Here is a 12628-nt window from a genome sequence, read left to right as displayed (position 1 = left end):
GAGGAGTAAGCCTCTTAACTCCACTCCTTTGGTTGCCATGTTACGAATATCATAATTTGTTTCGGAAAGCGCGGAAATTTTTCATACTTTCTACTTCTGATCTAGTGTCCTACAGCCAATATCTTATAACAGTGCCAGCTCGCTTTCTCATATTAGTAAATATTGACGATTAATTAGTAATAAAGCAAAAGCATTATTAGGGGAAACGTCTCGCTATCCCGGCTGATGTGAACAGGCTCCAATAAATTTCAATGCCTTTTGTCATCAAAAGAGGCAGCAACCTGAAAGTCAATAACTTATAAAAAATAGCACAAGACTTTGACGTACTTAGGAGTAGACTTGTGACCCTATGCGGCGCTTTGTGACCATCACATGAAAACAAAGTTCAAACATACACATATCACTTATATGTATCATTTATGGTTCGAGGCCTTAACTTAGCTCATTCATTCAACATTAATCTTAACTCATATCTAAAATAACAGCATTTGCTTTGAATGACATGAAAAGTACTACTCAAGAAGCGAAGAGCGGATTATGGAAATTGCTCGTTGGCTTTCCCCCTGGATTTCTGTCGCTTCTTTTTACTTTCTGCTCTCTTCAAAGAGTATTCTTGCTGCAAATATCGTGGGCTTTGCTACTGACGATTATTACAGTCATCATAATGTATTGAGAATCGTTGGTAAAGAAATGTTGAAACGGGGACATCGCTACATGCAAATTGTTCCACATCTCATCGAAAGTCAATTTAAAGACATAGACTTAATCGTCTTTAATACTTCGGTTACCCGAAGTGATTTACGTAAAGTGCTCACAGCCTTTGTCCAAATTGGTGACGATGTTCAAAGTTTGAAGGGTTCCGGTGATATTTATGAAGCTATGAAGAACCACGAGTTTATTATAGAACGACATTGCGCAAGTCTTTTGGAGAACAACGTTATTATGAAAAAACTTAAAGATGACACAGACATTCTGCTATGCGATCTTCATAACCGATGTTGTTCCATACTTGCTTATATATTGAATGTCAGTCGTGTTGATATCAGTTAATGCCAATCGCCATGTACCGCAGTCAAAGTCAGGCACCGGTTTATTTGTCACAGGACACGCTTTTGAATGACGAAGATCCGAACAAATATTCATTTTTCAATCGTCTTGTGACTTTAAAGCGTTACGCGGACCAACGAATGGCGTTCAATTTGAAGAGATATTCTGAATCTTTGATGAAGAATTCGGTAAATCATCGTCGTCCAATGCAATGGATGCCTTCAAGCCACAAGGACTTTTACTCATCTTTCATGATTTTGCATTGGAATATCCATGACCCTTGGGTCCACACATTAAGGTGATTGGGGTGCTTACTCCAGAAAAGCTCTCTGCAGAATTTGAAGCTTTCATGAAAAAAAGTGATACGGTCATATTAGTGTCGTTTTGGACAAGTCTATTTAATTTGAGTAAATCTTTCTTGCAGACAGTTACTGAAGGACTTGGTAATTTATTACTACCTATTTTGTGGAAGAAATCGGAAAACTTGCATCCTCCAAGCGTGCCTAAAAATGTTAAGCTTGTGGACTGGATTGCACAGAACGACATCTTAGGTCACGTATCCACCAAAGTACACGTCATGCAACTGGGTTTAAATAGTTTTCTTCAATCTGTTTATCACGGTGTACCTACAGTTGGCATTCCCTTTTTTTTTGATCAACCAAGACAAGCCCCGATTGTCCAACTCAAAGGACTTGGAAAAATTTTAGATCGTCAGACGATAAGATCACAAGACCTTACAGCTTCTATAAATGAAGTATTGTCAAATAAGAAATACGAAGAAAACGTGAAAAGTATTTCAAAATTGATTAAGGACCAGAAAAAGTGGCCAGTAGAGGATGGCGCCGATTGGATAGAGTATGCATTACGGCATGACGGAGCAAAACATTTAGTTAGCGCTGCTTTGTATTTACCCGAGTATAAGTTGTATTCCGTTGATATTTTTCTATTTATATTTTCTGTATTTGTTCTTATCTTATGGCAGAGCATACTTCGATTAAAACGTTAGTAACAGTACATTGATGTATACCAAATGTATTGGCAGTCATCCACAACGATCCCTTGTCTTTAAGATAATAAAGAGCCACTGCGATTTTTTTTGCTGTTGTCACTGACCGATAATTTGGAGTGTTTTAACTGGCGAATATCATTTTAAAGTTATTTGTGACACACATTTGACGGTGATATATTGTTTAGTTGAATTATAGATTTGGCAGTTTTAAGCTAAAATTTGTTATAGAAATAACATTTATCTTCTCTGATAATTTTGTCGTATTCTATGACACAAATAGCGAAAGAAAAGCCGATAAAATTTAACGAAATTTTGGCTTGAATACGTAATTAGTAAGTAATTTAATAGTATTGCCAGCACACGTCACGGTAGATGGAAGATGCATCGCTATCTAGTTCTATAATAACTGGAGCGGCTATCTCAAGCGCGGCTTTAATTAGCGGCTGACGCCAAAAAATGGAGGATTTGTTCCATTATCGCTGAGATGTACCGAATTGACTGCTTTTCTGAAAATCTCACAATTTCTCTCTTCCCCTTAAGAAAGAGTGAGGAAAAAGTATGTGTTTCGCATATTTGGCAAGCAATTTTATGATGAAAATCACTGTAAAAACATAATTTTCCTAAAAGCGAGTCTACTGTGGTTGCCAGTTGTCGGCTTCTACGACGGATGCCTTTATTAACGAACGAGCTATTTGTTGGCCACATATGAATGCAGATGTGTACGTCGTAACTGTCCTTTAAGGATTTGCTCGATCAAAGTTTGTATTCTGCACGAAAAAAAACATATTTTATCTCAACGTATCACTAGTGAAATGTTACTTTATTTATTCTCATTAGATTTTTGCTTTCTTTCATGTGATGACCTTTTCGCAACAATTGTAGGATTTGTTTTTGTACATGCATCTCGCGTTTCGTAAATTAATAATGAAAAAAATATTGTATACAAATCACGAGAACCTTTCAGATTTTTGTGTTCTTCTTAACAAGAACTGCATCAAATACTTGTCAAGCTGTAGCATATTTGATTTCGTTGTCATGATTGTGAAATGGCAAAAATGAAAATAATTAAAACACTTAAATTGCAATATTGTTTATAATACTTGAATACATGAATACACAATTGTGTATTTACTACTTCTCTTCTTGTTCTCTTTTTTTATGTTTTCCTATTAGCCATGTGAGTACAGAAGTTGTTTGACTAATAAAGCTTTCACCTCAATAATAAATTTTATACCCATATTTAATACCAGTTGCTATGGGATTTCCCCTCGAAGTATGCAACATCAGGTGTTGTTTATACAAAAATGATGAAGTGCATGTACACATGTAAAGGTAAGGCAAAAAAACCAAATGAATTAAACACATTTTGTGTTCTCTAATTCTAGAAGCTTAACAGCTTTTCAGAAATTATAGAGTTGTGACCAGGGATATAACGGGCGGAAAGCGAATTCTTAATACAAATATCAAAGCCTAGCAAAGTGCTTTTAAAAGAGCCATTTAATGCATAAAAAGAAATATTTATTTAAAAGTGTAACGTTTCGTCTTGACTTTGGTACTTGACCTTTCTTTCAAGGCATTCAAGGCATCTTTACTAAATCCATTATCTCCATCCATAGAATTAGTCCAAGTTGAAGTAACTGTTGGACAGGGAAGTCTGTAAATTATTTACCTTTGTTTGTATTCAGCCTTATAATTTTGCAGTTAGACTCTGCCAGGTCAATAGCATCTTCCAAATGTTTTCATAGTGCTCTATAAAATAGTGTTGGTACTGGTACTGCAGCATATTCCAGAAACATTTTGCTATCCGATCATCTCTTCATGTTGTCGGCAAATTGATAAGAACAAACTCTGCTCTACATTATGTGTACTTTTTGGGGTGATCGTTTCTTTATAGCATCTGTTCACTGAGCAAAAAGGGCAGAATCTTTTTTCGCGTTAGGGAAACTATTTTGCAAACAGATTTACGGTTTCACACATTAACAAATAAGTGGAAAAGTTTGTTGATATTTAAAAACATAAATACGAAAACATCGCTCAGACTTCAAGTTCAATTGCTTTTCAATTACAAAAAAAAACAACTATCTCACCTGTGAAAGCGACTTTGTGGACATTACGATATTCAACAATTGAATGATCGAAGTGCTTGCATTTTAAAAGAAATGCCATTTCAGGCTCAGAGTGTAGTCGTGTGGATAACGATGAACAATCATCATAACATATACGACATGTCATAATACTTATACTGCGCTTATTACTCCGGATACCCGTAGGGTATACAGAGTTCTAGATTCGCCTGTGTTTTTTTCAGTGTCGTAAATTGGCAAATCCACAGGTAGCACACTCCTCGTGCATAACAAATATCAAAATTAGCTATTCAGTATTGCTAAATTGCTATGAGTTATCGAAATTTTGGCAACAACTCACCAGAGTTTTTAAAGTTAACGATTATATTTCATCAGAATGATTACGAACTACGATAGAACCACAAGACAAAGTATATTCTGCAATGCAGGCTGCACCATCTTTGGCATATCATCAAAGGACCCAAGTGTTTTTACTATGGCCAATGCCACTAATTATATGAATGTGGATACCAATAGTTATATGAATGCCGATACCAATGACTTTATGAATGACTGTGACAATACCAAAGACAGCATGAATGTCAATATCAATAGATACATTAATGTAATTATAAATTTAAACACCAATGCATACAAATGCCAGTACCAATGAGAGTATGAATGCCAATACAAGTGACAGTATGAAGCTCAATATCAATAACTATATAAATGTCCATACCAATAACTATATGATGTCAATACCAATTGCTTTATACATAGTAAATGCAAATACCAATACACAGCCATACAAATTACAGTAATATGACTATATGAATGTCCATGCCAATCCCCAAAAATTATATGAATGCTACCAATGACTATATGAATTCCAATATCAATCACTATGAATGTCAACACCAAGCTATTACATGAATGTCAAATTGCTTAATATTCAACCCAATACCTTGAGACACTGTAAAGTGAAATTGATACACCATAATGACGGTGGCAAGATAAAATTGAAACTAGTTTTAATAATTTTTGTGAAGAGGATGTTAGCTTTTGCATTATATTGTATATGGAAAACAGTTTATTTCAAAGGAAGTAAATACTTACATGCTTATAAATGAATATCCCCCCTTCAGACATCCACTGGGCTACCCCACTGTGACACAACATGATGGTTTACTGTGTTTCATAACAAAGCTACACTTATCAATACGACTTGCAGATGTGCCTTTGGTATTGTCTGTATCCATTAAAGTTGGATAGCTAGCAATTTAGTCTCAAAATTGATACTGAGATGTATGCACTGTACTGGATTTTTACACACAACTTTGTACTCGGAGTTAAGCGCGGGCCACACTATCGGCGAAATGCAACGAATTTCGTGACGAGTCGCTCGTCAACGAGCCGTCGTGACGAGTACATGTGCCACATTGTAACGATTTTCCGTACAAGCATGGACGATTATCAGCGCAAAAAGAAACTTCTATTATTGAAGAGAAAAATTCTACTGCTTCTAATTTCTGCAAAACGACGTATATACAAAAGAAGGTTCTGGGTACATCCCATAAATAGAAGGCGAGAAGAGAAGGGCTTGTAGATGGATTTCAAAATAGCAAATACCATGGTGAATGGTGATAATAACAATCTAATAGTTCTTAAAAGAACTGTTTTAACCAGAACACTAACCCAACAATTCAAAGGAACCGTTATTTACAGCTAGAAAGAGACACTATGCATTTCGGCAGACTACTCGTCAAGTGTCAACGTCTGCTAAATGAGAACCTCCAAACCATGCTATATTTATAACGTTACAAAAGGTCAATGTCATCCCTATTTTTAGAGATGACACTTAAAACAGAGACAGATTAAACACGTAATCCTTTTGTCGGCAAAGGACAGGATTAGTCAATTTAATTAATACCGACTCCATGACGCGTAGCTGGAATAACGAGCGACATTTTTTAATAATTCTAAAGTTTTCATCAGAATAAGCATTGGCATAGCGAGTGTTGCTCAAAAGATGTTTTCCGATCGCTGAATCACATAGAATCGGATTTTCACTTTTACACCCACGTTTTGGTAGTTGTCGTAAAGGAACATTCAAAAATTTTCCGGGGGAGCATGCCTCCAGACCACGCCAACGGCGCTCGCAATGCATCGGTCTGCTCAGGAGCTGGATCCGCCCCTTGCTTCTACAGGCAAGATGTCGGAGACACGTCCAGCTCGCTTTCTCATATGTACGCGAAGTAAATATTAATAGTAAATTTATAACGAAGCAAGATGATGTAGCAGGCCCCAAGTCATTCTATCAATTTCAGCTTTTTTGTCATCAACTGAGGTAGAGTCATAAGTTTATTTAAAAACAACATACATAACTTCGAATGGAAAGAAAGTCCTCCCCAAAAAAGCGAATACCTAATTATGGAATTTGCGATTTGAAAAGAGTGAAGGGTTCCAATAAAATTCACGAACCTATGAAGGACCGCAAATTGTTTAAACAACAACATTGCGCAAGTCTTTTGGATAACGAAGTTATAATGGATAAAATTAAAGATGTGGCAGACATGCTTCTTTGTGATCTTCCAAACCATTGTTGTTTCATACTCCCTCACATATTGAATGTTAGTCGTGTTGATATCAGTTTATGGGGATTAATGGCCATCGCCATGTACCGCACTCAAAGTCAGGAAACGGTTTATTTGTCCCATGACACGCTTTTAAACAACGAAGATCAGAACAAATTTTAATTTCTTAATAGTTCTGCAACTTTGAAGCGTTGCATGGACCAACAGACAGCATTTGATTTTATGAATATTCTGAAGCATTGATCAAACAATACGGTGAATCATCATCGTCAAACGCAATTGAGGCCCTCAAGCCACGAGGACTTTTAATTATCTTTCACGATTTTGCGTTGGAATATCCACGACCCTTAGGGCCACAAATTAAAGTTATCGGTGCGCTCACTGCCCATTCTCAAGAAAAGCTGCCAAACGAATTTCAAGTTTTCGTGAATAAAAGTGATATAGTCGTTTTAGTTTTTTTTGGGAGGAGTCAATTTAATTTGACTAAATCTTTCTTGCAGAGAGTTACTGAAGGACGTGGTAATTTATTGGTACCTGTCTTGTGGAAGAAATCGAGAAACTCGCATCCTCCCCGCGTGCCTAAAAATGTTAAAGTGCTTATGCAGGGAATTTTCATACCCTGTTTTATTTGCTTATTCAAAAGTACTTGCTCTCAGCATCATTTTTATGGAAACAGAGTTAAATTTTGTCTTTTCAGGTTGAATTTATTGACGTCAAAAGTGGCGGTTTTTTGTTCTATTTCTACGAAGTTTTTTGGCTGCCATGTTTGCTAAATTGACGTCATAAGTTGTACACATTTTCAACATGGCAATAGAAATTCCTATTAGTTTGGCGACTTCCGTACTACTTATGACGTCAAATGAGCAAACATAGTGGTCAAAAAAATTCGCACAAGAGGACAACTTTTGTTGTTAAAATTAGTCCAATTCCACTCAATGTGAAATGGACATAAATATTTTAAATTACTCGCAAACATCTGAATATTTAATTAAGGCTATAAAAAAAGTATAAAAAAATTTCACTGCATAAACACTTTGACCTTGTGGACTGGATTCTACAAAACGACGCTTTGGTCACATGTACATCAAAGTCACGTCACTCATTTGGGTTTAAATAGTTTTCTTTAATCTGTTTATCACGGTGTACCAATAGTTGGTATTCCCTTTCTGTTTGATCAGCCAGGTGAGACAAGCCTCGATTGTCCAACTCAAAGGACTTGGCAAAATCTTAGAACGTCATAAAATTACGTCAGATGTCCTTACAGCTGCGATAAATGAAGTATTGATAAATATGAAATACGAAGAAAACGTGAAACGTATTTCAAAATTGTTGAAGGAACGGAAACAGGCGCCAGTAATGGACAGCGCAGATTGGATAGAGTATGCATTACGTCATGACGGTGCAAAACATTTAGTTAACAATGCGTTGTATCTACCCGAGTATAAGTTGTATTCCGTTGATATTTTTCTTTTTATATTTTCTGTATGTTTTTTTATCTTTTTTGCTCTTTTTATAGTTTGCTGTGTAATTTACCGACATTTAAAAGCAACAGTTTTTTAATGAAAAATTCTATTCCAAGGCACAGGCAAAGCCTCCAAAACACAATAATATCCAAGCAGTATTCAATCTACTGATGATTAAGCAACACAAGCTTTGACAGCTTTTTACGAATTTTCTGACCATGCAAGTTGTCGTTTTGCGTTTTGGTCAGGTGATGCATTCGATATTTCACAAATGCCTCAACGCAACACTTAATCAGTTTATAAGCATAATTGTCAGTAATTGTCGAATCTAACACATACTCATCTAACATGCTGAAAATTTTTTTCTCTACACACACATATAATACCGTCGCAGCAATTGCGTCAGTTAGCATTTTTAAACCACCGTTGCTCTTCCATGCCACAAATGGTTCTGGTGCTCTCTCTTTAGATGACGTCAAACAATCAATACAATCATCACAATGGATCTTCCTTTTCACCATTTTTGCGACATATCCTGTGATATACGTGCTGCCTCATTGTACTCGGAAAGCTGAATGTAGTTTGACACATCGCAGTAATCGTGGTCGGTTTGTTCTGGTGCACGCAGTTCCAAATCAAATCGTCTTGCAGTAGTGCTAGTCTGGTTAGAATTTCGGTGCCATCCTGAGCAACACAATTTTCACGACCTCGTTTAAATTTTATCTCACAGCAACAGCTACTTTTTCTTATATTTGAGACTTTCAAATATTTCCTACAAAACTCTGCTCAGTTAATAACTTCTTTCAACTGTCTTTATAGTCTATTAGGAGACTTAAGACAGTATGTGTGGTCATGAAAAGAAAAACGATCACTATCACTCACTTCGTTTTAAATACTTTCATTAGATTCAACACTCTGCACATTTGTGTCTACCTCATCTTCTTCAGTATCTGGCGTCTTTATAAATAAACATAACAAGCTTAAGAATACATATTCTGTAGAGCGCTGTTACTTATACTGTCAATTTTAAACGCACCAGTGAATGAAGTATTGTCGGTATTGCACTGCAAACCAGATACACATTGCCACCAAATATTCTCTTCATGTGTTCAGCAAAGTGATCTGAACAAACTCTGCTTTATTTCGTTGGCTCTGTGAGGGGCGACCATTTGTGTATACTATCAACCCACTCAGTAAAAAGTGCAGGTCTTTTTTTTCGTCGAGGAAACTGTTATGCGAATACATTGGTAAATTTACACGGCTTCACTCGTTGATACAACAATTAAATATAAGAGAATGTGGAATTTGTTTAACAAAAGAAAACATCAGTGTATTCAGTATTCACATCAGTTTACTGGCTAGTGGGTTTTGTGTTTTTCCAATTGTAATTGCTGCTTTTAATAATATCATAAACGAACAAAAGAAGCAAATATCTCACCTGTGAGAAGTAATATGCGGCTTTCTACGAACATTCTCACATTTTGAAACATTTGAAAAATTAAAGACTTGTTAACCGATTGATGTTTTTGTTTTATAAGACGCAAATTTATTTTAAAAAGAAGGGGCAAAATCAACATGAGAGCAGGGGAAGATCGAGAATATTTTTTCTGCAAAGCAGTCATGTCAGCGTAAATAGGTCAATTGGCATCCATGTTTTTGGCAACATCGCCCCAGTCCACTTAACCGCTCCAGCTATTATATAACTCAATGGTCTTATAGAACTCAATGTGCGTAACACTGCGCCAGTCCGCAAAAGATTTTTCCGAGAATTGGGAACAAAGCACATGCGTTTATACTATATATTAAGTTTCCCATAACACAGAATACACGTGTGAGGAATGTTAGTAGCTAATTTTACTTTGCCAAGTCGATCAGCCATACGACCAATTAATGGCATCGTAATGAAATTGCTCAAGTTTGCCGATATGAGAAGTAATACCAAATATTCCTTCGTTTGACCATAAGATTTAGTGTAATACCAACCTGTTGGTAGTATAAATAAAATTTCCCATCCATCTGCAAAAAAACGAGCAACGATGAAAGCATAAATTGATGCATGAACTTCAACTCCTTTTGCTTGCTTCATTTATAAAATGGTCTTGGTTGTCGGTCAAGGAGACATTCTGTGTTTTAAATTCACACTTGATTGGTTATCATGCACACAACACAATGAAACAACCTACGCGTGAAAAGATCATTGAATCTTTATTACAAAAATCTGTGTCACACAATGGTGGAAATAATTGTTGTGCTAATGCGTTGAATTCACTGATCTGATAGTACACCGAATATAGCAAAAGTAGAGCATAATTGTATATACAAAATTGACTTCTGCTTACCAATACAGTCTGCATATACAAATTGCTTTAGAAATGTATGGCGAATAGCAATTACCTACGGGGTTGTCTACATCTCGGGCGTTCATTGACAGCGACCTTAGTACTGACCCACGGTTCTCTGATCTAGATTGTATTATAATACTGTAATGCGCAGCATAAGTGACAACACAAGATATTTTTTCATGTCTTTAAAAATTACGGAAATATTTATAATGCATTATTCAACTAGTCATTTGTCGTATTGTTATGTACACTAATAGTATGCTGCTCATATTTATGTCTTATTACTACTTACTGTATTTGCACAGGCTTATTCAATCCGAGGAGACCTTTGGGAGAACTCGGGAGCAGATCAGCGCAAGCCCGAAACCGAAGGTAGAGGGTTGCACATGCTCGAGATGGGCACGAATGCAGCACTCTGTTACTTGTACCGGATCAGAAAACACATGGCTAATGGCAAGACATGTGAAGGAATTTCCATATTTACCTGTGTCAGAAATGGACTTGTCATCTGCCAAACAGAAACATGCTCTCCTCGCCGGCAGAGGAAAGGTTCCAATGACATTAAGGGACCTTCCTGTTAATAAAACAGAGGAATAAGGCCCACAACAGAGGAATAAAATCCTTTTTTTTAACATTAGCAAATGTGAAGGCAAGCCTGGCATTTTGTTCCTTAATGAAACTTTAAATGAATTTGTTTGTTGCTCAAGAGGAAGCTCTCCCAAATCCATTGACTGAACAATTTTTTAAGGAAGAGTACATGAAATTAGGCTTTAAAAGCCTGCTGTCAAAGGGAAAGGAAATTATAATTGACATAAAGAAAGAACAATGCTTGCTTATTAAAAGTTCCAACAGAGAGCAATCAAAATCAAGGATATGGTATCAGCAAAGAGCCGGGCGAATCACAGCCAGTAAGCTAAAGTCTGTGTGCCACACAAAAGTCGAAAGGCCATCACAACGTTTAATCAAACGTATTTGCTACCCAAAGGTATGGGGTATGAAATATGAGGATGTGGCAAGAAATTCATATTTGGAGGAAATGGAAGCAAATCACGAAGACTTTACTTTGTCAGATAGTGCTTTCCATGTAAATCTACCTTGGCCTTTTATGGGGGCATCACCAGATGGCATGGTTAGTTGCGAGTGTTGTGGATTAGGTATTTGCAAAGTAAAGTGCCCCTATAAAGCACGTGATGTCCATGCTCTTGATGCAGCTGCTACAATTTAAAATTTTTGTTTAAAAAAATCTGCCGTAGACGCTTGTATTACATTGGACAAAAAGCGTGCCTACTACTATCAAGTACAAGCTCGAATGCACATTTGTGATGTTGAATTTTATGACTTTATTGTTTGGACAACTAAAGAGCTGTTTGTAGAAAGGATAGAACCAGATCGTCACATTTGGACTATTGTAACAAGAGAAGGAAAGGAGTTTTTTTAATAAATTCTTCCAGAAATAATCGGAACGTGGTACACAAGAACTTTCGTTCCATTTTCAGAGTACCTTTTACATTCGGATGATGATGATGATGCATATTGGTGTATTCGCCAGCAACTTATTGAAGACAGTACACTGATACGATGTGACAGTAAGAACTGCAAAATTAAATTTTATCATCCTAGATGTGTGCAGCTGAAAGAGATCCCACAGGAAAATTGGTTGTGCCCTAAATGTTTCAGCAAGGCATAAAGAAATGTAAATATATGTAAATAATTGATTATGTAGTTAATGTATTGCTCTGATTATTTTTGTAATATAGTTAGTGCTTAATCTTCAATCAGTGATTTAGTTTTCAAGGCATATTAATTTAACACGAGAAGACATTACTGGATTCTAATATATTTATTGCAATTATTAATATTTATATATCATTCAAACTTATTGCACTAAATCAAATTGCTACTACGTCTATCATAAAAAATCACTATATTAGAATCCAGAAAAGCCTTCTCTTTTTAAAGATGAATTTATACATACATATATACCAATAAAACAATACAATTAATATTACATACAATTGCTTGGCATTAATTCAGTTGAACCAATATAACTTTGAATTTTGTTCAAAAAAATTAATAGTATAACAAAAATAATATCCAAAATTGCTTAATA

At 35.9% G+C, this 12628-nt stretch overlaps 2 pseudogenes; both read left to right on the top strand.

The window, feature by feature from the left end:
• The first annotated feature begins 421 nt into the window (after window positions 1–421).
• Window positions 422–2137, top strand: LOC124452115 (annotated as a pseudogene).
• Window positions 2138–10820: 8683 nt separating this feature from the next.
• LOC124451086 lies at window positions 10821–12215 on the top strand (annotated as a pseudogene).
• Window positions 12216–12628: the final 413 nt, after the last annotated feature.

This window comes from Xenia sp. Carnegie-2017, unplaced genomic scaffold, assembly GCF_021976095.1.
Source record: "Xenia sp. Carnegie-2017 unplaced genomic scaffold, XeniaSp_v1 HiC_scaffold_24, whole genome shotgun sequence".
Taxonomy (NCBI): Eukaryota; Metazoa; Cnidaria; class Anthozoa; order Malacalcyonacea; family Xeniidae; genus Xenia; species Xenia sp. Carnegie-2017.
Note: the sequence above shows the minus strand (reverse complement) of the source record. Positions and strands in the feature narration are given on the sequence as shown.